The sequence below is a fragment of the Urocitellus parryii genome, chromosome 8 (genome assembly GCF_045843805.1).
Source record: "Urocitellus parryii isolate mUroPar1 chromosome 8, mUroPar1.hap1, whole genome shotgun sequence".
NCBI classification, from domain to species: domain Eukaryota; kingdom Metazoa; phylum Chordata; class Mammalia; order Rodentia; family Sciuridae; genus Urocitellus; species Urocitellus parryii.
The window spans coordinates 72,738,113-72,762,942 of record NC_135538.1 but is presented as its reverse complement, the minus strand read 5'-3'; the positions used below and the strand labels follow the sequence as shown (position 1 = coordinate 72,762,942).

Sequence of the window (24,830 nt, the reverse complement as noted above, 5' to 3'; positions counted from 1 at the left end):
AAACTAAAACTCTTCTTTTTTATTTTTATGTTTTAGTTGTAGATGGACACAGTATCTTTATTTTATTTATTTATTTTTTATGTGGTGCTGAGGATCAAACCCAGTGCCTCACATGTGCTAAGCAAGTGATCTACCACTGAGCCACAGCCCCAGCCCCCAAACTAAAGGTCTTAACATAGTTCAAAATACCTCCACAATTTGGCCAGTGCCTGTATCCCCAACCTTATTGTATACATCTCCACTTGTATAAAGTGAGTCACTGTTAGCTCAAAAATTCATGTAAAAGTACCACATTTTAACAAGAAACATCATAGGAATAAAATTTATTTTACTTTTAATACCAGACCACATAGTCCTTCACCTTCACAAGCCCCTGCACCTCGGATCCTCTTTCTCACATAGCCTTTCCCCAAACCTGCTATGCCACTTGGTAATCCCGCATAGATCTAAACAAGGTCTTCTGGAATCCTGCTGCAGTCACTCCTCTAGGATTACTATCCACATCATCCTAATCCAGAGTCTTCCACTAAACACCTGTTAATCTCACTGTTTATGATATGGCCACTTGATAAATGAACTGTCTCTTATTAGTTACCTGTTTGGTTCCTTGAATTATCTACCTTTTTATGTACATCAACTTATCTCCCAGCAACAACACAGATACCTGAGAGCAGGGCTCATGTCTTACCCTTTCTTTTCCTGCACAGTCCTAGCACATCGTCAGGACGTGTGCCTTCCAGGTGCCTAATTGGTATCCACTCTTTGGCTTGTCGATTGGTCTTCTTCCCACTTTATATGATCCTTGTCAGCAGAGAGTTAGGAAATATCTGCCATTAAACTTCCAAATATTTAGTTATGCGGCATGAATCATGGTATTTCCACCTCATACTTGAAAGAACTAGTATTCTACTAATTATAGAGTGCAGTCAAGAAAAAAAAATTGCAGCTTTGTGTGTCCGTGTGTATGTGTGTGCTTAGAATTATTTCCACACAAGTTCTGCCATCAAGAAGGTAGAAAAACACTCAGCACAGCTCCCTAAAGCTGTGTTTTGCTAGCGGTTGACACATCATCATATACGTGTCTGCTATGCTTCTGATAACACAGCTTCAGAGAGTCTGTTTCTATGGTAATTTTAAGCTTATATAACACCAGCCTCTCCCAGTCTTCATGAACATTTTTTTTAAGTTTGTGAAAATTACATACACTTCAACTTCAAAACTGATTCCATTCATTGTGTGGACATTAAGACAATAATTATGAAATAAAACCATGCAACTGTATGAAAATACTTTTAAAGTTAAAAAGGAGGAAAAAAGTGGATTTCAGTCTGAGCCAAGATCACAAGTATGGAACTTGCTGGAGGTGCTCTTTGGTAACCTGTTCAGGAGCCCCATCCCCTAACAAGACCACATTCCCTGCAGGGGCCTACCCTTTGCCACAGGCCATGTCTTGGTCCACTTGGGCTGCTATAACAAAATACCATAGACTGAAAAGATTATAAACAACAGAAATTTATTTCTTACAGTTCTAGGGGCTGAAAGTTCAAGATCAAGGTGCCCGTAGGTTTGATGTCTGGTGAGAGCCCATTGCCTAGTTCATAGACCGCTGTCTTCTCACTCTAACTTCAATAGAGTAAAGGCCTTTGGACCTCTTTTATAAGAGCAATAATCCCTTTCAAGAGAGATCCATCCAAAGACTTAATAACTTCCCAAAGGCCCGGTCTCCTAAACCCATCACCTTGGGAATGAATATTACAACAGATGAGATTTGGAAGTACACAGACTTTCAGATGATAGTTCTATATGTTCAGAGAAACCTGTGCCCAGGTCATTCCCAGCCCAGGGGTGAGTCACCCCTAGTCTAAACCAGAGGTACTTAACCTGGAAGCTTTGGAGGTATCCATCTAAGCTCAATTCCCTACCTAGTTTCCTCCCAAACTTTCTTCCCTCCAAAGTTGACAGTTCTGGGGCAGGGTCCTAGCATCTGGTATGCCTTTAAAGCTCCTCAGGTGATTCTAACAAACAGCCAGGATTTAGAGTTACAAGTCTGAGCCAGTGGTTCTCAAATTTCAACCAGCCAAGGATCACCTAGAGGGCTTATTAAAACACAGAGTGCTGGGCCCCAACACCGAGTTTTTGATTCAGAAAGCCTAGAATGGGGTCTAAGAATTTCATACCTAACAAGTTCCCACTGATTCCAATGAAGCCAGTCAAGAACCTTGAGAACTCTGGTCTTGAGAGAAAACTCCTTTTAGGATTATTTTTTTTTAACATTTGGAATTATGGTAATTTTGCTACCAGCCTGAAGATGGCACCAAATGCAGAAGAGGGAGGAGTCACTGAGCTTTTCTAAAAAGGGCAGAGGCAACCTGAAATGGCCCTGCACCTGCCCTATCTATACAGTTAATACGTGAGTTTAAAAAAAAATCTATTTTTCTATTTATTAGAGATGAGGCTTCTGTTGCTTATTGTTGAAAACATATTATGTGATGTCTAAGATAGAAACAGTTGTGTTTCAAATGATAATATATTGTCCCAACAAGCTTTTTATAAAGTGAATATTTGAAAATAATCTACTTGAATAAATCTGCACTATAGAATAAGAGAGAAGAAACATGAGTATTTTATCCACTTATTCCATTTGCATAATAATTATTGGGGGCATGTTTTTATTTTCCAAATGACTTCCTCTTGAATACCTCTTACAATGGCAAGATACCAACTTTGAGACCTTTGAATTTTCAGAGAAAAATGACTATAGCAATGTCTCCAGATGAAATGTTTTTTGAACAGAGACACTGGCCTGATGTTAAGAAGTTCATAGCATTAAGAGACAAATAGAGCAGGCACAGTGGCACATGCCTGTAATCCCAGTGGCTCAGGAGGCTGAGACAGGAGAATCACAAGTTCAAAGCCAGCACCAGCAAAAAACGAGCCGCTAAGCAACTCAGTAAGACCCTGTCTCTAAATAAAATACAAACTAGGGCTGGGGATGTGGCTCAGTGCTTGAATGTCACTGAGTTCAATCCCTGGTACAAAAAAAAAAAAAAAAAGACAAATAGAAGAGCTAGTACTTCATTATGACTATTGGCTTGAACCTCCTTCTGACTTTGTCTGGTCTCAGCCAAATGGGTATTCCTTGTGCACCCTAAAACTCCTTTTAATTTGCTGGTGTAAAAATCCAAATCCCTTCCCTTATCCTGCAATCCTGCTTGCACCACGATCTTATTATGGCATAGAAAGCTGTTAAACAAAAAATTGCTAGTGGGTGAACCTAACACCCATTTTAGTCTTGCCTCTACTCCAGAGAATTAAAAGCTAAACATCTACTTTCCAATGCAATGGGAAATGCACATGTGCTGCTGCTCTGGCTAACAGAAGAAAAAGTCTTCTATAGAGCATATAGGAAATTTTACTTGACTGAAACAAAGGACTCACAAAGGATCTCAAACAACAACACTCATATGAAAAGAAAGAGAGATGGGATTTTGTATATTTTAAATCATATAGGAGGAATAATGTTGCTAAGTGGAGATAAATTTTATTAAAATAACTTACTAAAAAACAGCATCAATTAGTACAATCAATTAGAATTTGGAAGTAAAATATGGTGAGAAAGTGTTCCATGATCCGATGACTGCCAGGCACATTGGTGACACGTCAAACATTCCAAAGCAAGTTTCTTCATTTTTAATAGCTATCACTTAAAAATTAACTACTTATACCCATACAAGAGGAGAATAAATCGTTGAGATCTTTTGTGACACATTCTGCAATTAGGAATTTTTGTTTAAAAGTTCATCAAGAAATGATATAAGTTAAAATAAGATGTTTCCTAGGTGTTTATTGAATTGGTTTTCTTTTGGAGGTTGAGCTGGCTTTTTTCCAACATCTACTTCAGGAAATTTCCAGGGCAAAATTACTGCATTGGAAAAAAAAATTACTGCATTGGGCTCTAAGGAATAAAACTTTGTTGCTTGTATCATTAATTTTTATTGTGCTTAAGCAAAGCAAAAATACTATCTTGTGCATGTGAATTACCTTAACTCACTTCTTATAAGAAGTGGGATTATTATTAGGATAGTCTAATCTGAAAAGAGAATGTCAGCTCTATTGTCCAGTTTACCTATATGTTAAATAATAAGATTCTAAATTTAACAAACAATATGGAAATTTACTCAAGAAATTGGTAAAGTAATCATAACCTCATGCCTACTGCCTCCAGTAACTATCAAAATTTCACTAAAAGCAGCAATATTTAAGAATTGCCTAAACCCTGGATAAGATGATCCACACATTGTAAACTTCAAATTGCTCTAAATTGAGTTGGAACTCTGAGAGCTATTCAGCTTGACCACATTCTCTGATCTCTATAGAACTGTTCATACTGAATGAAATGTGCTTAATAATTATGTCAGTCATGTACTTTAAACAAAGCTCGGAGAAACAACCCTGGGATATTCGTTGTCATCTTACTCTGAGGATGTTACTGATGGTTTATTAAATTTCACAGAACAATCTTTATGAAAGCACACTAAACGTCCCCATGGGAATCAATATCATGAATAGCTATCCTTTTGTGCTTTTCACCACATGCACAGAAAATTGTATATTTCTCTATATATTTTTTTCTCTTTCTCTTCTTCATCAGCTGCTAAAAGACTCAATGGCGAACCTGTGGTCAAGTGCAGCCACTCTGCAGGCCTTCATAAGCGTCTTGTGTGTGAACTTCATCCCTGCTTTCACCTGTTTCTCTCTCACTTATTTTTAACTTGTACATAAAACATAATTATTTTTATTTAAACATAAACATTTTTACTTAAACAAACATTTTTATTTCTTATAATTTACTCACTCTATTTTTCTCCTGATTTTTGTTTTGGTTTGCATATTTATAAGTTGTTTTATAACTCTTTGGAATAAGTCAGTGCAAAACTGCTACAGCCCATGCCAGGGAGTATCCCAAGGTTTTTCTGTGAGAAAACCCAATATTGGTAAGCACACAACAGATTCATCCTTATTTTGAGGATAGTAAGGTGGACTGATGAGCCACTGCAGATCATTAACTTAGTATCCAGGGAAAGACACAAACATAATCCAGCACAAAACTCAAAGTTATCTTTAAAGAGAGTCACCCAACAAATCAAAAACTCAGGAAAGCGACCCCAAAACAAAGGAATTTACAGCTTGAACAAAAGACATACCCTGCAAAAATACAAGGCATTCACGTGAGAATCAAAGCTGAGTCCAGGAAACCTATAGGAACAAACAACACACTGAATAATAGTTCACGATCTGTTTTAGCAGCAAAGACTAGTCCTTAAGGAGTATGGAGCTATGAGTAACATAATTACTGATGGAATGAAAGTAAAGGGCTGAAAAAAAGACAATAAAAGAATTCCAATGGGTAGATCACCAAGAAGAGCAAATGTGAGCTGGTTTAGTGAACAGAATCAGGGCATTCCCTTTCCTGGAGAAACACTGGCAAAGTCTTAATAGCCAATATTCTTTCGATGTTCTTGCTGCATATCACCATTCCATATGCTTCATATCATTCTGCCTCCCAGAAGCAAGAGGTAAGGACTGGATATAGCCAACCAGGGCTATAGCTGACCTCTAGAGGGATGAGAAGAACCATTTATTAAGACAGTGCTGCTTCCTCCTGCATGAGTAGCTGCTTCCCCCATTTATTCCTTTGTTTATTCTGAGACTACTGGTGGCATTTCCAGTTTCTCTCCTGAGAGAGCTGTAAGATGGGTTGGAACCTTTAAATTAATTCCATGACCATGTTTTACCCAAAGCTAAAAATTTACCTCCCATTATATTTCTAATTATGCCTACTCCTAATATCTAAATAACACAGTGAAGATTTCAATAAGCCTAAATAACAGGGGAAAAATTAGTGTAAAAATATGCCTCTACCCCTTCTACTGTAAATCATTTCTTCTATTTGTATTATCTTGTCTTACGTGAAGGGGTAGAGAGAGAAAAGGGGAGGGGAGGGGAGGGGAGGGGGGATAATAGAAAATAGGACAGATAGCAGAATACATCAGACACTAGAAAGGCAATATGTCAATCAATGGAAGGGTAACTGATGTGATTCAGCAATCTGTATACGGGGTAAAATTGGGAGTTCATAACCCACTTGAACCAAACTGTGTAATATGATGTATTAAGAACTATGTAATATTTTGAAAGACCAATAATAAAAAAAATATACGCCTCTAATTTGAACAGTACAAATTTTCCTATTAAAATTTCCACGTGAAAATCGAAGTCTAAAATTACAAACTCTAATGAAAGACCACACAAATAAAAGTCCAGAATTCTTCCTTCAAAATATCTTATTCAACTCCACTTCAATGTAAAGCTTCTTTTGGTTGAATGGAGTTCCTTTCATGGCAGAACCTGGCCTTTCCTCTAGAAATCCATGGAGCTCCCACAGCATCCCCTAAAGGTAGTGACCATCAAGCAGCAAGGACTGCATGGTACCTGGGGGAAGGAAAGTCATCAGCAGAATCACTAGAAAAGAGTCCCCAGGCTCAAAGACTGAAGAGAGAAACTCTGCTGGCCATCTAAAGTTCAGTCTGTGACCCAAACTGGGACAGAAGTCTCCCATGGAGAGAGATGGTCCCCTATGGCTTGGGCCATGCTGGGGAGGTGGGTGGAGCAATTCCACCAGTGTCTTCTTGGGCACTTAAAACATTCCTGCCTTCTTGCAAAATTTAGAAAATCACTATGTCAACCTCCCATGACATAAGGTCTTACTCGAGACTGTCTTCCCCATTCCATTTCCCTTTTGAGCCCTTCCTCCCTGGTACACATGCTGCACTGAGTTGGAGTTCATTCTGGGAACCTTGGCTCTTGAGACACAGCCTCACTGTGATATCAGAGCAACCCACATCTGCAGCATGTGTTCTCCACAATCCTCTCTCTTGCTCTTGTCTCTGTTTTTTTTCTCACGATGACAAGGTCTCAAGACATTTTTTCCCTTACCATGGTGGCCGTGGTCAGTGCCTCCTGCTCTGGAACAGGCCTACAAAACCTGTTTCTTCAAATCATATGATCATCTCAATAAATTCAGAAAAAGCATTCAACAAAACCAGTACCCATTCATGTTCAAAACAGTAGAAAAACTAGGAATAACAGGAACATATCTCAATATTGTAAAGGCTATCTATGCTAAGCCCCAGGCCAACGTCATTCTAAATGGAGAAAAATGGAAAGCATTCCCTCTAAAAACTGGAACAAGACAGGAATGCCCTCTTTCATCACTACTATTTAACATAGTTTCTGAAACACTGCCCAGAGCAATTAGACAGAAATTAAAGGGATACAGATAGGGAAAGAAGAACACAAATTATCACTATTTGCCGACAATATGATTTCTATACCTAGAAAATATACTTTGTATACAACCAGAGATATGAAAAATGTGCTGTATACGTGTACTATAAATTGCAATGCATTCTGCTGTCATATGTAACAAATTAGAAAATTTAAATTAAAATTTTAAAAAAATTCAAAAACCTGTTTCTTCAGACGGGTTGCTCCCACATTGCCACATCTGTCCCAGAAGGATAGTTACCTTTGATAGTCTCCTGGGCTGAAGCTTCTGCCGATGCTTTTAAAGACTGTGACTTTGACAGCTGAGTGTTAACCAATAGGTTTTCTGATATGTGTTGTTGAGAAGTCTTAAAATTCTCAAATTTTGAATTTTCCAACCAGGCCATCTGTTCTATTACATCTTTCTTGATAGTAGTAAAAATATTTCTAAAGTTTCCTGATGTTTAACTACTCCTTTGAGGTGAGCTCAGTTAGTTTGTATCATTCTAAACTGCTTCTTCTGTAAATCATTTCTTCGATTTGTATTATCTTGTCTTACCCCTCCTTTCCTCTTATATGTCATTATGTATAACCCTGAGGATCGCCTTCCATTTCCATGCGATTTCCCTTCTGTAAAAATGATTTACAGTAGAAGGGGTAGAGAGAGAAAAGGGGAGGGGAGGGGAGGGGAGGGGAGGGAAGGGGGGATAGTAGAGAATAGGACAGACAGCAGAATACATCAGACACTAGAAAGGCAATTTGTCAATCAATGGAAGGGTAACTGATGTGATACAGCAATCTGTATACGGGGTAAAATTGGGAGTTCATAACCCACTTGAATCAAATTGTGAAATATGATGTATTAAGAACTATGTAATGTTTTGAATGACCAACAATAAAAAAAAAGATGCAAAAAAAATAAATAAAGACATGTCACCTAATGATGAAAATATTTTGTGCAATAATCTTGAAAATTACAGCTTCTCTGCACAACTTGGTGAACAAATGAATTTCACTACTGAATGTCAAACTGTAGCATTTGTAAGATGATCATTTGCAAATGATATTAAAATTTAAGAATATTTTTTCTACTGTAAAACACTGCCCCCAAACAAGTAAAGGACAATATAATTTGGTGTTTATTTTCATCTCTGAAAAAAATTAAAAAAATTTAAAAATAAAAAAATAAAAATAAATAAAAAAATAAAAGTAGGGCTGGGGATGTGGCTCAAGCGGTAACGCGCTCGCCTGGCATGCCCAGGGTGCTGGGTTCGATCCTCAGCACCACATAAAAATAAAATAAAGATGTGTGTCTACCGAAAACTGAAAAATAAATGTTAAAAAATTCTCTTTCTCTCTCTCTTTAAAAAACATTAAAAAATAAAAATGTCAAAAAAAATAAACTGCTTCTTAAATTGATCCCTTTCCTTTGCTGCTTGTAATATAATAATATTTGCTAGATTTTTACCATCTTCTTATATTTTATTTTCCCTTTATTTGGCATCTAATTCTTTGTTCTTCTTACATACTTCTTGAGGCTCTTTCTGGGGAGCTGCATATTTCTCCCTACTTCATCAATAGTGAGAAGGAGAAATAAAGACATGGGCCCCATTAAATGCAGATATAACAGGAAATTAAATGTGGCTTTTTCTGCTATTGGGAGACTTTGGTACAGACCTCAAAGACTCAGAAAAATAATGTCAAGGACTCCTTACAGATAGGTACTAGAATACCTGTACTGAGAAACTCAGGGACAGAATATCTTGTTCTGTCAATGTTAAAATGGGAAAACTGGAAATCCATATGCAACAAAATGAAATTAAATCCCTATCTCTAACCATGCAAAAGTCTCAAGTCAAAGTGGATCAAGGACCTAGGAATTAAACCAGAGACATTGTGCCTATTAGAAGGAAAAGTAGGACCAAATATCCATCATGTCAGATTAGGCCCCAACTTCCTTAATAAGACTCCTATAGTACAAGAATTAAAATCAAGAATCAATAAATGGAATGGATTCAAATTTAAAAACTTCTTCTCAGCAAAAGAAACAATCAGTGAGGTGAATAGAGAGTCTACGGAATGGGAGCAAATTTTTACCATTTGCATATCAGATAGAGCACTAATCTCTAGGATATATAAAGAACTCAAAAACGTAATTGCAGGCGATGTTGAAGATGCTAGGAGGAAGTACTTCCCTGCAGGATTGTGCGTATACTGTGAAGCATCTCACACCCCTGTAAATGATGCAATGGAGGTGTTTCCCCATTATTTCAGACCAAGTGAGAGTAGCTTTGATGGATCCCCTGGAAGAATCACCAAATATGCCCCGGGTATTTGAGTGAATGGGGATTGACTATTGCCAATAGGAAACAAAGAGAGGTTAAAGTCAGAAACACCTGCCTAATACTGAGGAGAAAGAGAGTTTCACTGGGCATGAGGTACATGAGAAGGGATGCCTAGATTTCTCGTGGCCGAAGGGACAAATTGTGGGGAGTCAGCTTCTATTTACTTTAAAAGGTTCATCTCTCTTCCTAGAAGGGGGAAAGGAATCAGTTGTAATTTCATGTGTCAACTTGACTGCAATAGTTTTGATCAAACATTATTCTGGGTTTTCCCATAGGGGTATTTTGAGTGAAATCAACATTTAAATTAAATAGTGAATTAATCAGATTTCCTTCCCTGATTGATCTTTATCCAATCAGTTGAAGGTCCTACTAGAACCAAAAAAAAAGCTGACCCTGCTCCCAAATAAAAGGGAATACTTCCTGCCTTACTGCCTTTGAGCTGAGACTTGGGAGTGGGGGTACTTTTCTTTCCTTTGGGCTCAAACAGAGTAGAGATTGGAGTTCAGGGCAGGACCCTATCTGCTCTTGCATGAGTTTAAGGGTGGCACCACACATCCACTCTCTCACACACAAGCACCCCAATAACATTAGAACCTCACAATCTCCCCCCAAGTGTATAAATTCTTCCCTTTGTTCATTCCCTTAGCTCAAGCCCAGTAGTCAGTCTCTCACCTAACAAAGCAAGAAGGGTCTGGTGGCACCAAGAGAACAGAAGCCAAGCAAAGGCTCCAAGCCTGAATGAGGACCAAGTTAGGGGAGGAGAAAAGATATCAGCTGAATGAAGTTTTGATTTTGAGTTATTACACTCAACTGAACATATTAATTTTTGAAATGAGCCTATTCTTTGTTTCAGAAAGTTCTCAAAGCCCTATGGTCTGCCTTGAATTTTTTATCCAGGAGTGTGAAAGAATAAAATCAGAAGCCAAGTTCAAAGGGAGTGATAAGAAAGAAAAAGTTTGCTTTAGTATGTCAGTTATCTGAACCCAAATTGGTCACTACAGCAGTTACACACGCATTCCTTAAAGAAATATTAATGTGGTAGCAGCCGAGAGGTTCAGTAAGAGTAGATAACTTGGTTCTGATCATCATCTGAGGATAAGACAAGGTTGTGGCACAGGTACATGTCTGTTCAATACTTAAAATGTTATATAATAAAAAATTCTGGGGTAATTGCTCAGAGCTGAATCACTGCCATAAACATAATTATATAAACACAACTTTGTAGGCAGTAGTGCATTGTGCCTGCTTCTAATATACCCAGAAGGATACTTCTTGAGGTGTTTTCAGGTCAACTTCTGTTTAGGACAGAAGGGTACAGTTTGGAAGCAGGAATCAGACCTCATCAGAATCCCCAGGTGTGCCTCAGCATTACTATATTTTTTTCTGCCAAGATCTTTGGAACTGTATTTTGTCTTATAGTTTTAGCACATAAGCAGATTCCAAATTGACCTTGCAGTGTGGTTTTTTCAGTGGAAGAAATTTTTGTACACAACAATACTGGGAAACTTTTATGGGTGCTTTAAATTTTTTGCATAATATTAATAATCAGTGTATAATGTAACTTAAATTACTTCAACTTGATGTTTTCTGGTATAAAATAAATTCACTTAAATCCCTGTGTTTGAATTATCACTCTTCTTTATCTCAAGGAAAAGTTTCCAAGAATCACCTACAAAAACCAATGAGATTTTTTATTGTGCATGTCTGTAACTATTTGCTGAGTGGTGCAGCATGGTTACCTTTTGCTAACAGCCTGTTTACAATTTTTTGCTCTTACATTTTACTGTATAAAATGAGAAGCTTACACCACTAGTGTGACTCTACCTAAAGACACTGTCTTTTTATATTGTGGGAATTATTCCTATAAACATTCCCAGAAGAGTAGGCTTGCTTATTGCTTTTAGCATTGAGTTTGCTATATTTTGTGTCTATTTTCTGCATCATGCTATCATATCCTTAAGCTTTTGCCTTACCACAGAAGAACTAAAAGATACTAGAGATGGAATGGCTAGAGACAATCTTTCAGTTAATACTGAGCCATATTTATTAATATTTCCAACATGTAAACTGACTAAATCCAAGTGATAAATTCTACCAAACAGTAGAACTGGAAGGCTCATTATTGAATAAGCTATAATGACATCCACAACTCTATCTGGAAATAAACGGTAGACTGAAGCAATACAAGTAGTTAAGTTCCAGACTGAAGAATTCAACTCAAGTTAATTTGTGTAGCTATACTGACTTTTGTACTTTTTCATATGAGTAGTTATTTGCTATGACGTTGGACAGCCCTGATTTAACATTATGCAAGGGTATTTGAGGAGAGTGCTCTGAGGACCATAACCACAGATGATATATGTTCTCATTCTTGTTTTATTTCTATAAAGATATTACATCTAAAATATGTTTTAAACTCATCCCTGCATTTCTTTAAATTCTAAACACACTAATTTCAACAAAGTATCTTAAGGACAAATATTATTTTCTTATTCCTCTTCAGCTTTTATATGCATAATAACTCTTTAGTTGATTCTGTACCATGACTGAATAATATCATGTATCTTATTGTAATAGCCACTAACAACCCCATCTTGCTCCTCTTTATCCATTCTTTCATTACTAAACCCACCAGCTTTCCATGGTTGCGTTGAACTCCTTGCCTCAGTTCCTAAAATCTATGACCATGATCAAGATATATAGGTATATATTTAGTTAACATAATACTAGTGGTGTAAGCTTCTAATTTCTTACAGTAAAGCATAATAGCAGAACACTGTAAATAGGCTCTCCAGATAAACTTAGTAAGATTAATAATTAATAATAGTAATTAATAATTCAGAGCTAACTTGAGATCCTATGATGGGATGGTAACTATAAATGCTTGTGAAAAAGCTACATAATTACAAGAAATTAGTCCCACCAGTTTTACCCTAAAACTGAAATTCAGTTCAAAATAACATGGAACAGAACAAAACTGGAAGCAATACAAGTAGGTTAAGTTCCAGTATGCTGCACCTATTGAAAAACATTAAAAAGTGAAAAATCATTTTAGCATTTAGTTGAAGAGTTAAAAACCAGAAGATGAGGACTGTGCCAAAGTCATGAAAAGTGCCAATTGAAGAACAAAACATGGGGTTGTGAACAAGAAGCTCAACTTAGAGATGAGCATGGCCATGGGAAATATGGGCAGGACACATGAGAGACCCATTAGCCATGAGATGAGAACAAAGAACCTGAGCTGTCAGCTACCAAAGTGAATCATTGGTTTAAAGAAGTGAATGCAATGTCAAGAAAGGAAAACTAGGTTTCTATAACTAGGGAAAGCAAATGTCTGGAATGCAGCAATCAGAATATAGCAAAAGCTTTAATGAGCTGATAAAAGGAATAGAACATATCCAGCAGCTCTCTGAGAGAGGAGAGCTGAAGTTGTAGGGTGTAGTCAGATGATTCATTTATCACAACATTCATACAGCAGAGTCTCTTATCCAGTTTAACAAGACTGGACCAATAAGTTGGTTGGTTGATAGAAAGATACAGTTCAACCAAACAGTAACTTAAAAATGACATAACAATTATATATTTACATAAACCCTCTTCTATTACCTGTCATATTGTCTAAAATATCAGTCCCAATCTCCTTGAAACATTAAAGTGCTGGCCAACAAATGAGGTTCCTTTGCACAAATAAATAATTTTGTTACATAATAAGCTCAGTGCTACATGTGGCATAATTTCTGATATAATGGATGGTCCAAGAATATTAAAAAAGCAAAATTTTCTTTAATTGTAATAAAAATTACATTATTCTTTAAAATGGTAAGTAATGATTATTTATTTCACATGTATTTCATTTTGACTGAAAACATATAAGAGCATCTTAATTCACCAAGATTTAATTTAGAATGAAATCTTTCATTAGCATTGTAATTCTGTGTTATCTGTCTATAACTGATAATACATCATCTATGATGTACAGTTTCAATGTCTTTTAAGTGAACCAAGAACCTAAAGATATTTTCAATGCAGTCTAGTGAAGAATCAGATTTTTAGGACTACATTTTCCCCATTCCCCAGCATTTATATCTCTTGTGTGTGTGCTGGCAATATTTTATTTATTTTATTTTATTGGTGCATATTAGTTAGGCAGAACAATCAGTTTCATTGTGGCATACAGGCATATAATGTAACACGATTGATTTCAATGTCAATACCTCTGATTCCCTTTATATCCTCTCTCCTTTTCTCTGTGTTCTCTGCACACGGAGAAATGGTCTTCCTTCTACATTTATGACATACTTTGTTTTTCTTCCTTCTAGTTTCCACATATGAGAGAAAACATAATTACTTGTCTTTCTGAGCCTGGCTTATTTTGTTTAACATAATGATCTCTATTTCCATCAATTTTCCTGCAAATGACATAATTGTTCTTCCTCTTTACAGCTGATTCATACATCATGGTGTACATATATCACACTTTCTTTATCCATTCACCTGTTGACAGACACCTAGGCCGATTCCATAACTTGGTTATTGTTAGATGTGCTTCAGTAAACATGGGTGTACATCTGTCTCTGAAGTATGCAGCAATGTGGACTTTAATTCCTTTGGAAAATTACTGAGGAGTGATATAACTGGATCATGTAGTAGTGCTATTCTTTTGAGGAACCTTTATACTAATTTCCACAGTGTCTGTACTAATTTACATTCCTATGAACAGATATAAGGATTCCTTTTTCCCCAACATCCTCCACCAGCATTTATTGTTATTTGTATTCTTTTTTTCTTTAAAGAGAGAGAGAGAGAGAGAGAGAGAGAGAGAGAGAGAGAGAATTTTTTAATTTTTTTCTTTTTTTTTTTTTTTTTTTTAGTTTTTGGTGGATACAACATCTTTATTTTATTTTTATGTGGTGCTGAGGATGGAACCCAGCGCCCCGTGCATGCCAGATGAGCACGCTACCGCTTGAGCCACATCTCCAGCCCCTGTTATTTGTATTCTTAATATGCCATTCTGACTGGGGTGATATAGAATCTTGATGTGGTTTTTATTTGCATTTCCCTAATGGCTAAAGATGATGAGAATTTTTCTAAATACTTATTATCCATCTGTATTTATTCTGAAAAGTGAGAAGTACCTTTTCAGTTTATTTGCCCATTTGTTTAATGGGTTATTTGGTTTTCTGGGTTTGAATTTGTTTTACTTTTTCATATATTCTAGATTTTAATCTCTGTCCAATGAGTAGTTGGCAAAGATTTTCTCCAATTCTATAGGCTGTCTTTTTATTCTGTTATTTGTTTCCTCAGTTGTGTAGAAGCTTTTTAATTTAGTGCTATCCCATTTATTAATTCTTGCTGTTAATTCCCGAGCTATAGAAATTGTGTTCAATCATTGTCTGGACCTGTATGTTGAAGTATTTCCCCTGTTGTAACATTTCTGATCTGATACTTAGGACTGTGACCTATTTTGAAGTGTCACATATATATTGAGTCAGAGATGGGTTTTCAATTTCATCCTTCTACATATGGATGTCCCATTTCCCCAGCACCATGTGTTAAAAAGGCTCCATTTTTGCTCATGATTGTTTTTGCTATTCTGAGTCTTTTGTTCTTCCATTTGAATTTTAGAATTTTTTTCTAGTTGAATGAAGAATATTATTGGTATGTTGGTGAAGATTGTATTGAATCTGTGGATCACTTTTTGTAGTATGGCCACCCGAACAATATCAAATCTGTCAATCCATAAGCAAGAAGGTTTTTTCATCTTCTAGTCTATTTCTTTTTTTATAATTCTATAATTTTCCTTGTAGAGGACTTTCACCCCCTTGGTTGGGTTTATTCCAATGATCTATTTTGTTTTATTTTATGCTAATGTGAAAGAAATTGTTTTTCAGATTTCTTTCTCAACAGGTTCATTATTGGCATATAAAAAAACTATTGATTTTAGTATGTTGATTTTGCATCCTGCTATTATGCTGAAAGTGTTTATCAGATCTAGAAGTCTTCTGGTGGAGTTTTTAGGAGCTTTTATTTTTCTAAGACTAGTGTCATATCATCTGCAAATAAAGATAATTTGACTTCTTCATTTCATACTTGTGTCCTCTTAATTTCCTTCTCTTACAAAATTGCTCTGGCTAAAATTTTAAGTACTATATTGATTAGGAATGGTGAGAATGGACATCCTTGTCTTGTTTCTGATTTTACAGGAAATGCTTTTAATTTTTCTCCACTCAGTATGATATTAGTTTTGGGTTTGTCATATGAAGTCTTTATTAGGTTGAGGTATATTTTTTTATTCCTAGTTTCTTCAGTATTTTTATAATAAAGGGATGTCAAATTTTGCAAAGGCTTTTTTTTGCATCTGTTGAGATGATCATATGATTTTTATCTTTCCATTTATGTGGTATTTAATTTTTATTGATTTGTGCATATTGAACCATCCTTGCTGGTAAATGAAACCAACTTGATTGTGGTGCATGATTTTTTAAAAATGCTATTGAATTCAGTTTGTAAGTATTTTATTAAGAATTTTTGCATCTATTTTCATCGAGGCTATTGGCCTGTAGTTTTCTTTATTTTATATGTCTTTATCAGGTTTCAGTATTAGGTTGATACTAGCTTCATAAAATGAGTTTGGAAGTGTTCCTTCCCTTTCAATTTCAAAACACAATTCGAGGAACAATAGTATTAGTTCTTCTTTAAGGTTTGGTAAAATTCAGCCATGAATCCATCCAGTCCTAGGCTTTTCTTCTTTGGAAAGCATTTTATTACTGCTGTGGTTCCATTACTTGCTATTGGCCTGTTAGGTTTTCTATATCCTCTTGATTCAATTTTGGTAGGTCATCATGTGTGTCTAGAAACTTATCAGTTTCTTCTCAATTTTCCAACTTACTGGAATATAAGTTTTCAAAATAGTCCCTAATGATCCTCTGGATTTCACTGATGTCATAAGTAATATCTCCATTTTCATCTTCAATTTTATTAATTTGGGGCTTCTCTCTTTTGTTTAGTTCAAATAAGGATTTACCCCTCTTTTTTACCTTTTCAAAGAACCAACTCATCAGTTCATTGAAACTTTATATTGTTCTTTTATTCTCCATTTCATTAATTTCAGCTCTAATCTTTATTATTCCTTTCCTTCTATTGGTTTTAGGATGGGTTTGTTTTTATTTTTCTAAGACCCTGAGATGCATCATTAGGTCATTGGTTTAAGCACTCTAGGATTGAGGGCTGAGGATATAGCTCAGTTGTTAGAGTGCTTGCCTTGCATGGACAAGGCCCTGGGTTCAACCCCAGCATCACAAACAAACAAACAAAAACCTCTCTGATTGTTTTATGTAGGCATTCATAGCTATAAACTTCCCTCTTAGAACTGCCTTTGCTGCATCCCACTGATTCTAGTACGTTTTGTTTCTTTTCTTTGAATTGCTTGTTGTACTTACATATTCCTTCTCTCTACTCTACTGATCTTTCTGCTACTTACTTATAGTTTTATTTTTAATTAGTGTATTGTGGATATATATGATGATGAGATTCACTCTGGTCTAGCCATATATGTACATGGGAAAGTGAGGTTAGAATCATTCTGTCTTTCCCTATCCTATCTCTCCTCCCTTCCCTTCATTCCTCTTTATCTTCTCAACTGACCTTTCTTGTATTCTTTTTATTATCCCCCGCCTTATTATTTTAATTTAATTCTAAGAATCTTTATTTTTATTTTCATTGATTTTTTAAAAAAAATAAATGACAGCAGAATGCATTACAATTCTTATTACATGTACAAAGCATAATTTTTCATGTCTCTGGTTGTATATAAAGTATGTTGACACCAATTCGTGTCTTCATACATGTACTTTGGATGATGATGTCTATCACATTCCACCATCCTTGCTAATCTCCTGCCTCCTCTCTTTCCCTCCTACCCTTCTGCCCTATTGAGAGTTCATCTATTCCTCTCATGCTCTCCCTCCCTACCACACTATGAGTCAGCCTCCTTATATCAGAGAAAACATTCAGCATTTGTTATTTTGGGATTGGCTAACTTCACTTATCATTATCTTCTCCAACACCATCCATTTACCTGCAAATGCCATGATTTTATTCTCTTTAATTGCTGAGTAAAGAAGCAGGTGGCATCACTATACCAGATCTTAAACTATATTACAGAGCAATAGTAACAAAAACAGCATGGTATTAGCACCAAAACAGACTGGTAGACAAATTGTACAGAATAGAGGACACAGAAATTAACCCACAAAATTACAATTAACTTATATTACACAAAGGTGCTAAAAACATGCATTGGAGAAAAGATAGCCTCTTCAACAAATGGTGCTGGGAAAACTGGAAATCCATGTGCAACAAAATGAAGTTAAACCCCTATCTCTCACCATGCACAAAACTCAACTCAAAATGGATCAAGGACCTAGGAATTAAACCAGAGACTCTTCGTCTAATAGAAGAAAAAGTAGGCCCTAATCTTCATCATGTGGGATTAGGCTCCAACTTCCTTAATAAGACTCCTATATCACAAAAATTAAAACCAAGAATCAATAAATGGGATGGAATCAAACTAAAAAGTTTCTTCTCAGCAAAAGAAACAATCTGTGAAGTGAACAAAGAGCCTACATCCTGGGAGCAAATCTTTACCCCTCACACATCAGATAGAGCACTAATCTCTAGGGTATATAAAGAACTCAAAAAGCTAAGCACCAAAAACTCAAATAACTCAATCAACAAATGGGCCATCGAACTGATCAGACACTTTCCAGAAGAGGATATACAGTCAATAAATATATGAAAAAAAAATGTTCATCATCTCTAGCAATTAGAAAAATGCAAATCAAAACTACTCTACGATTTCATCTCACTCCAGTAAGAATGGCAGCTATTATGAAGACAAACAACAAGTGTTGAAGAGGATGTGGGGGAAAGGTACACTCATACAGGGCTGGTGGGACTGCAAATTGGAGCAGCCAATCTAAAAAGCAGTATGGAAATTCCTTGGAAATCTGTGAATGGAACCACCATTTGACCCAGCTATGCCTCTCCTCGGACTATACCCAAAGGACTTAAAAACAGCATACTACAGGGACACAGCCACATCAATCTTTATATCAGCACAATTCACAATTGCTAAATTGTGGAGCCAACCTACATGCCCTTCAGTGGATCAATGAATAATTATAAGAATTTTTAAATTTACCTCATGATATATTCAATGACCCCACTCATCACTCAAAAGTATATTTTGTTGATCTCTATGTGTTTGTGGCTTTTCTTATTGTTGATTTCATTCCATAGTGCTATGAAAATGTACTAGAAATTATTCCCATATTTTGTATTGAAAAAAGACTGAGAAAAAGTTAAGACTTACTTTATGCCCTAATATATCATCTATTTTGGAGAAAGTGCCATGAGCAGCTAGAAAGGTATATGTAGGTGTTGATGGGTGAAATATTCTGTGAATGTCTATTAATTCTGTAGTATCTGTTGATTTTTTTTTTATCTATCTACTAGAAATGAGTATATTAAAGTCACCCACTATTATTTATCGGGCCTATCTGTCCCTTTAGGCTGAACAGTGTTTGTTTTATGAAATTATATACACCAATTTTCAGATATAAATATTTACATAATTATTTCTTCTTGTTGGACTGTTACTTTTACCAATATGTAAAAGACTATCTTTGTCCTTTCTGACTAATTTTGGCTTGAAATCTACCCTGTTGTATGTGAGAATAGCTATTCCTGATTGCTTTCAGGCTTTATTTTTATGGAATATCATTTTTTATCTTTTTAGTCTGTGAATGTCTTTCTCCATGAAGTGTATTTTTTACAGACGGTATTCACTAGATTCTGCCATTCTATGTCTTTTATTGAGAATTAAGACTATTTGTATTCAGAGGTATTATAAAAAAGCTCTGTGTAGCTTCCTGTTCTTCTGTTTTATTTTTAAAATTTGATTTGTTCCTAATTCTCATTTGCCTATTTACTCTTCTAATATTTATTTTTCCCATGCCTTCTTGGTTATTTTTATGTTGTTCTTTTGTATTCAGGATTCCATTAAGAATCTTCTGCAATGCTAGTTTAGTGGTCACAAATTCCTTTAGTTTATGCTTATCTTGGAAGGTCCCTATTTCTTCTTTAATTCTTAAAGGTATCTTTGCTGGATATAATAATCTAAGATGGTAGTTTATTTTTAAGAACTTGAAATACATCATTTTATGTCCTTGTGGTCTTCAGAGTTTCTTCTGGGAAATCTGATCTGATAAAGATAAATCCTATCAGTTTACCTTTTTAAGTGACTTGTCACTTCTCTCTTAAAGCTTTTAAAATCCTTTCTTTGTTCTGAATTTTTGGCATTTTAACTATAGTACATCTTGGAGAGGTTCTTTTCTGATCATGTCTATATGAAGTTCTAAATGTCTCCAGTACCTGTATGTCCATCTCATTCCCAATAATAGGAACATTTTCTGTTATTTCACTGAATAAGTGTTCTATGCCATTAGCCCATATCTCCACTTCTTCAAGACCTATGAATCTTACAGTTGGTCTTTTAATGTCCTAGAGCTCTTATATATTCTGTTAATAGTTTCTTTTGGTTTTTAATTACTGTTTGAGTGTTCTACTTCATATGCCTTGTCTTTGAGTTCTGATATTATTTCTTCTGCTTGATCTAGGGTTCTGGTGAGACTCTCCACTGAATTTTTTATTTGATTTATTGAGTTTCTAATATCCAAAATTGCTGTTCAGTTCTTTTTCAGAATCTGTCTTTATTTAAATGCTCTTTCATATCCTGTATTATCTTCCTCAGTTCATTCTTTAGTTTTTAAAAAAATCATTAATAATTTTAATAGTGAACTTTTTAAATTCTTTTTCTAGCATTTCTTCCACTTTGTAATCTCTGGATTCAGTTTGGGGGGGTGAACTTTTGGTGGTATCTTATTACCTTGTTTCTTCTCATCTCCTGTTTTTATGTTGAGATTTGCACATCTATTAGGATGGCCTTCCACTATCATGTAAGGGCCTTTTTAATAAGCTGCTTTCTCTTTACAATGTGTCCTGGTTGGGAGTATATCTCACATTCAAGCTCCACCAATGTGTTCAAAGTGCTATGTTCAAACCTCAGCACTATTCTGAGAGGAGAAAATAACTACTAGTAACAGCAACAGCTTAAAAGCAAACCAGATACTAGCATATAATAAAAACTTATTGAAAATATTCTCTACAACTCCACTAATCAAAGAGAAGTAATAATATAGAATAGGTTAAAAAATAGGCAATAAAGAATGTAGAATTTGTATTTAACTGTATATAATATAAAAAGAAAACACCCCCACCTAATTCTATAGCAATAATTTTTATGTTCTATATAACTAGATATTTAACTAAATATTAATTAAATACTATTTAGGTGTATTGGTCATTTGAAGAAAGCATCTTACTTTTATCTAGTATTTTACACAAAAAATAATTCAGCAATGATCCTTTTTTCTTCTGCATTCTTATCATTGGTTGTATAATATTTAATTAAATTCTGAAAGTATAGGATTAGAGTTATAGTACAACTAAGATAGCTGTTTTGAAACAACTTACTTTTGGTAAGCAACAACTCAATGGAGAGCATGATTATTTTGGCAAATTAGTTTAATGGCAGTTAGTTAAGGGACAATAATTTCATAGTATATTTTCTAAGTGTGTGTTTAGATTAATAGAAAGTCCAGGCATAGGCATTAGAAACAAGGTTTACTTATCTAAAGGATAGAGAAAAAAATCAACAATATGTTGTTATGGCTTGAATGTGGGGTGTCTCCCCAAAATTTCCTGTGTTAATGCAGGAATGTTCAGAGGTGAAGTGATCATATTGTAAGAGCTGTAACCTAATCAGTCCATCCTGGTTTGAATGACTGGGTATAAACAGGTGGGATTTGGCTGGAGGAGGTGGGTCATTGGGGGCATGCCCTGAAAAGATCCATCTTCCCAGCAGTCCCTTCCTTCCTCACTGCTTCCTGAACTGAGCATCTTTCCTTGACTGGGCCCTTCCCCCATATATGCTATCTCCTCTTGGGCTCAGACCAATGGACATCAGCTATCTATGAACTGAGAACTCTGAAACATTGAGCCCTCTACACACCCACCCCCCCCAATTTTTCTTCCTCTAAGTAATTTAGGTCACAATGACAGAAAAGATGATGAAACCATATGCAATAGAGATATCAGCAGTCAGAATTGTAATCACATAGAAATCCAACTGTTACTACCTAAGTATACAGTGAATGAGAGTCTCCACTGCTCTCCTCCAAATTAAGCCACATATGCATAAGCCTTAGGTACTTATTCATGTACATATGGATATAGCAGTTGTGTAAAAAGACTAGTCTAGATATGTGTTTGGGACTACATTATCTAAGTCGGATGTAAATCATCAAACTAAAATATCACAACAAAATCAGGTATAGAAAAACATATGGATTCATAGACACCACTGTCATTTATCACCCTGGCCCTCCCTAGGTTAAAACAGCAGTGATTAGTACTTTTGCAGAATTTAGAGCTGCTGAAAATAGAACAAAGATCAGTTAAACACATACAAATGAAACAAAGTGTGATTCACGGTAGTAACAAAACCTGTGAATTACCAGATATCTCTGTGTCTCATATGCTGCACTAGTTTTTTTATATGTATGATCTCATATACATACCCAAACACTAGTATTGTTATTATTTCCTTCTTCATACAGGAAAATTGAGACTCAGGGTTAAGTCCCTTGCCCAGAGTTACACAGCTATTTAGAAGCAGATAAGGAATTCATTTGTTCTAGTGAAGCACTGGAATTCTCATAAAATACTGGAATTCAGTATTTTCAACAGGTTTCCTAGTGATTCTTTGCATCAGAGAAATTTAGGAACCCTTCTTTAGTCTAATTGCTCCAAGTGTGGTCCAGTGATCCACGGCATGGGCATCCCATACCTGGGTACTTCTTAGATGTGCTGTATCTTAAGCTCCACATATACCTACTAAACAGAATCTCCCTGTTAATAAAATGTTCATGTAATTCTTCTACAGCTTAAAGTGTGAGAAACACTGTGCTTCTACAATCTAAAAGTGCAAATGGATCACCCTGGAATCATGGCAAACTTTAGATATTAATATAGTAGGTCTAAGGTCTGAATTGGGGTAAGATTCAGCATTTTCACAAATTCCTAGGTCACTCAGGTTGCAACAGCCTAGACTAAGGATCAATGAATGTTATGATTAATACATGTTAAACAAACAATGAATGATGACTGGATAGAATATAGATTAACAAGGAATGGGTCTTAAATGAGATGGATTAGTCACCTGAGTGTTTTAGGGTATGTCAATACTTTTTAGTAACTTTAGTCCTGCCCCCACCTACAGCCATACCCCCATCACTTCTTTCATGAATGGATGGATAACTTTCCTGCTTTATTTCTCCCTCTGGAAAAAAGCTTCTGACCAGGAAGTTTATCAGTGGAAAGGGTCTGTCTGTTCAGAGTAGTCTTCCTATTCTACATAGTGTATCCAAAGCATCATCTATTTCCATCATGCCATCATTAGTATAGTGTAACATTAATTTGTGAGCAAGTGATGGCATGATTAGTCCACATCTTTTAAAACATTATTTCTAAATTTTTAAATCTGTCAGCTTTCATGCTAAGAATAAATTTTGTACAAATATGTGACAACAAATCCCATCATATGTACAACTAGAATGCCCCAACAAAAAAATACAGGAGAAAAAGAATAAGTTTGTAATGTAAAATCTTCAAAATAAGCCTCTACTTGCCGCACTATTAGATGCCAAAAACTTATCCTTTTTATTATCTATCTTATAATATTAACCAGTTTTAATAAATGCCCTTAAAGATTTTGTTTCAAAAGGAAGTGTATTTGCAAAACATGATGTTGCATAGTTCTAAGTGAGTAAAACTGAACTATATACAATTTAAAATCTACATTTTAATATCAAAATGATTTATTGTGAAGAATAGTTGTCATTTTATCCATAAATACCTATTTCATTAAAAAATAAAGTATTCAAAATTGAATGATACTGTTATATAAAAATGAAAAAAAGTGGTATTTATCACTATATACTTGAACATTTGAAGAACCTAGGAATATTTATGTTGCAAAGGAAAATCTGTCACATTCAAAACAAATAATATATCAAAATATATGTAAATATAGTCACTACTGAGTTAAAAAAAATTATGTCCAGTAAAGAATTCAGAACATAGGGCTTTTCATTTCTTGGATGAACATTATTATAACATCAGACACATCTACTTAAACATTTGTATTTTGCGCATCTTAACAAAAGATATACATTACTTGGTTTATAATTTGATGAGTATAATCCAAAAACTTAAGAATTGAAATTTCTACAAGAAACTATTGGATCGATGGAATATCACAGATCCCCTCTTAAATTTATCACCTTTAAACATCTGGTAATCTTCTGAGTCTTTTGCTACCTCCTTAAAGTGTCTCAGTCCTAAAACTCTCCATCAGCCTTATTCCACCTTGCTGAAATTACTTTCAAACACTATAAGTTTCTATTACTATAACAAATTCCTGAGATGATCAACTTATAAAGAATTATTTTGGCTCACAGTTTTAGAGGTCTCAGTCCATAATTTGTTGACACAGTTGCTTTGGGCCTATGGTGGCACATCATGGCAGAAATACTTGATGCAGCAAAACTGCTCACTCATGGCAAAGAAACATGCCTCACAATACTGGAACTGACTTTATCAGGTATAAATCCAAAAGAGTCTGAAAGCTTTTTTGCACGGCTGCTGATTGAAATGAAAATTTCACACAACAATTGACTTGATCTGAAAATTTAAGTCTATAAAAAGAAAATTGAAATACAAGTAAGACTAAGTTTTAGAGTTTTCTATTAACTGTTTCTCCAGTGAGAGTTACTATAGAATAGGCATCCTCAAATTCTAGAAAATTCCCTAGCTTCACCTGCAGAGAACAAGTGCCTCAGAGAAAACCTATCCAAAGAGAAGAAGTGCCATGACTTAGGGCAGGTCAGTGGTCAGCACCTAAGCAAACAAATCAGCTCTCCCAATTAAGTGCTCTCCAGACACAAAACTTGGCAGTTACTAGGGTCCAATGTCCAC

General features: G+C 35.4%; 1 pseudogene; it reads left to right on the top strand.

Annotated features, from left to right (window-relative positions):
• LOC113198106 (glyceraldehyde-3-phosphate dehydrogenase-like) overlaps window positions 1–24,830 on the top strand; it is a 111,953-nt pseudogene that overhangs the window by 51,394 nt on the left and 35,729 nt on the right.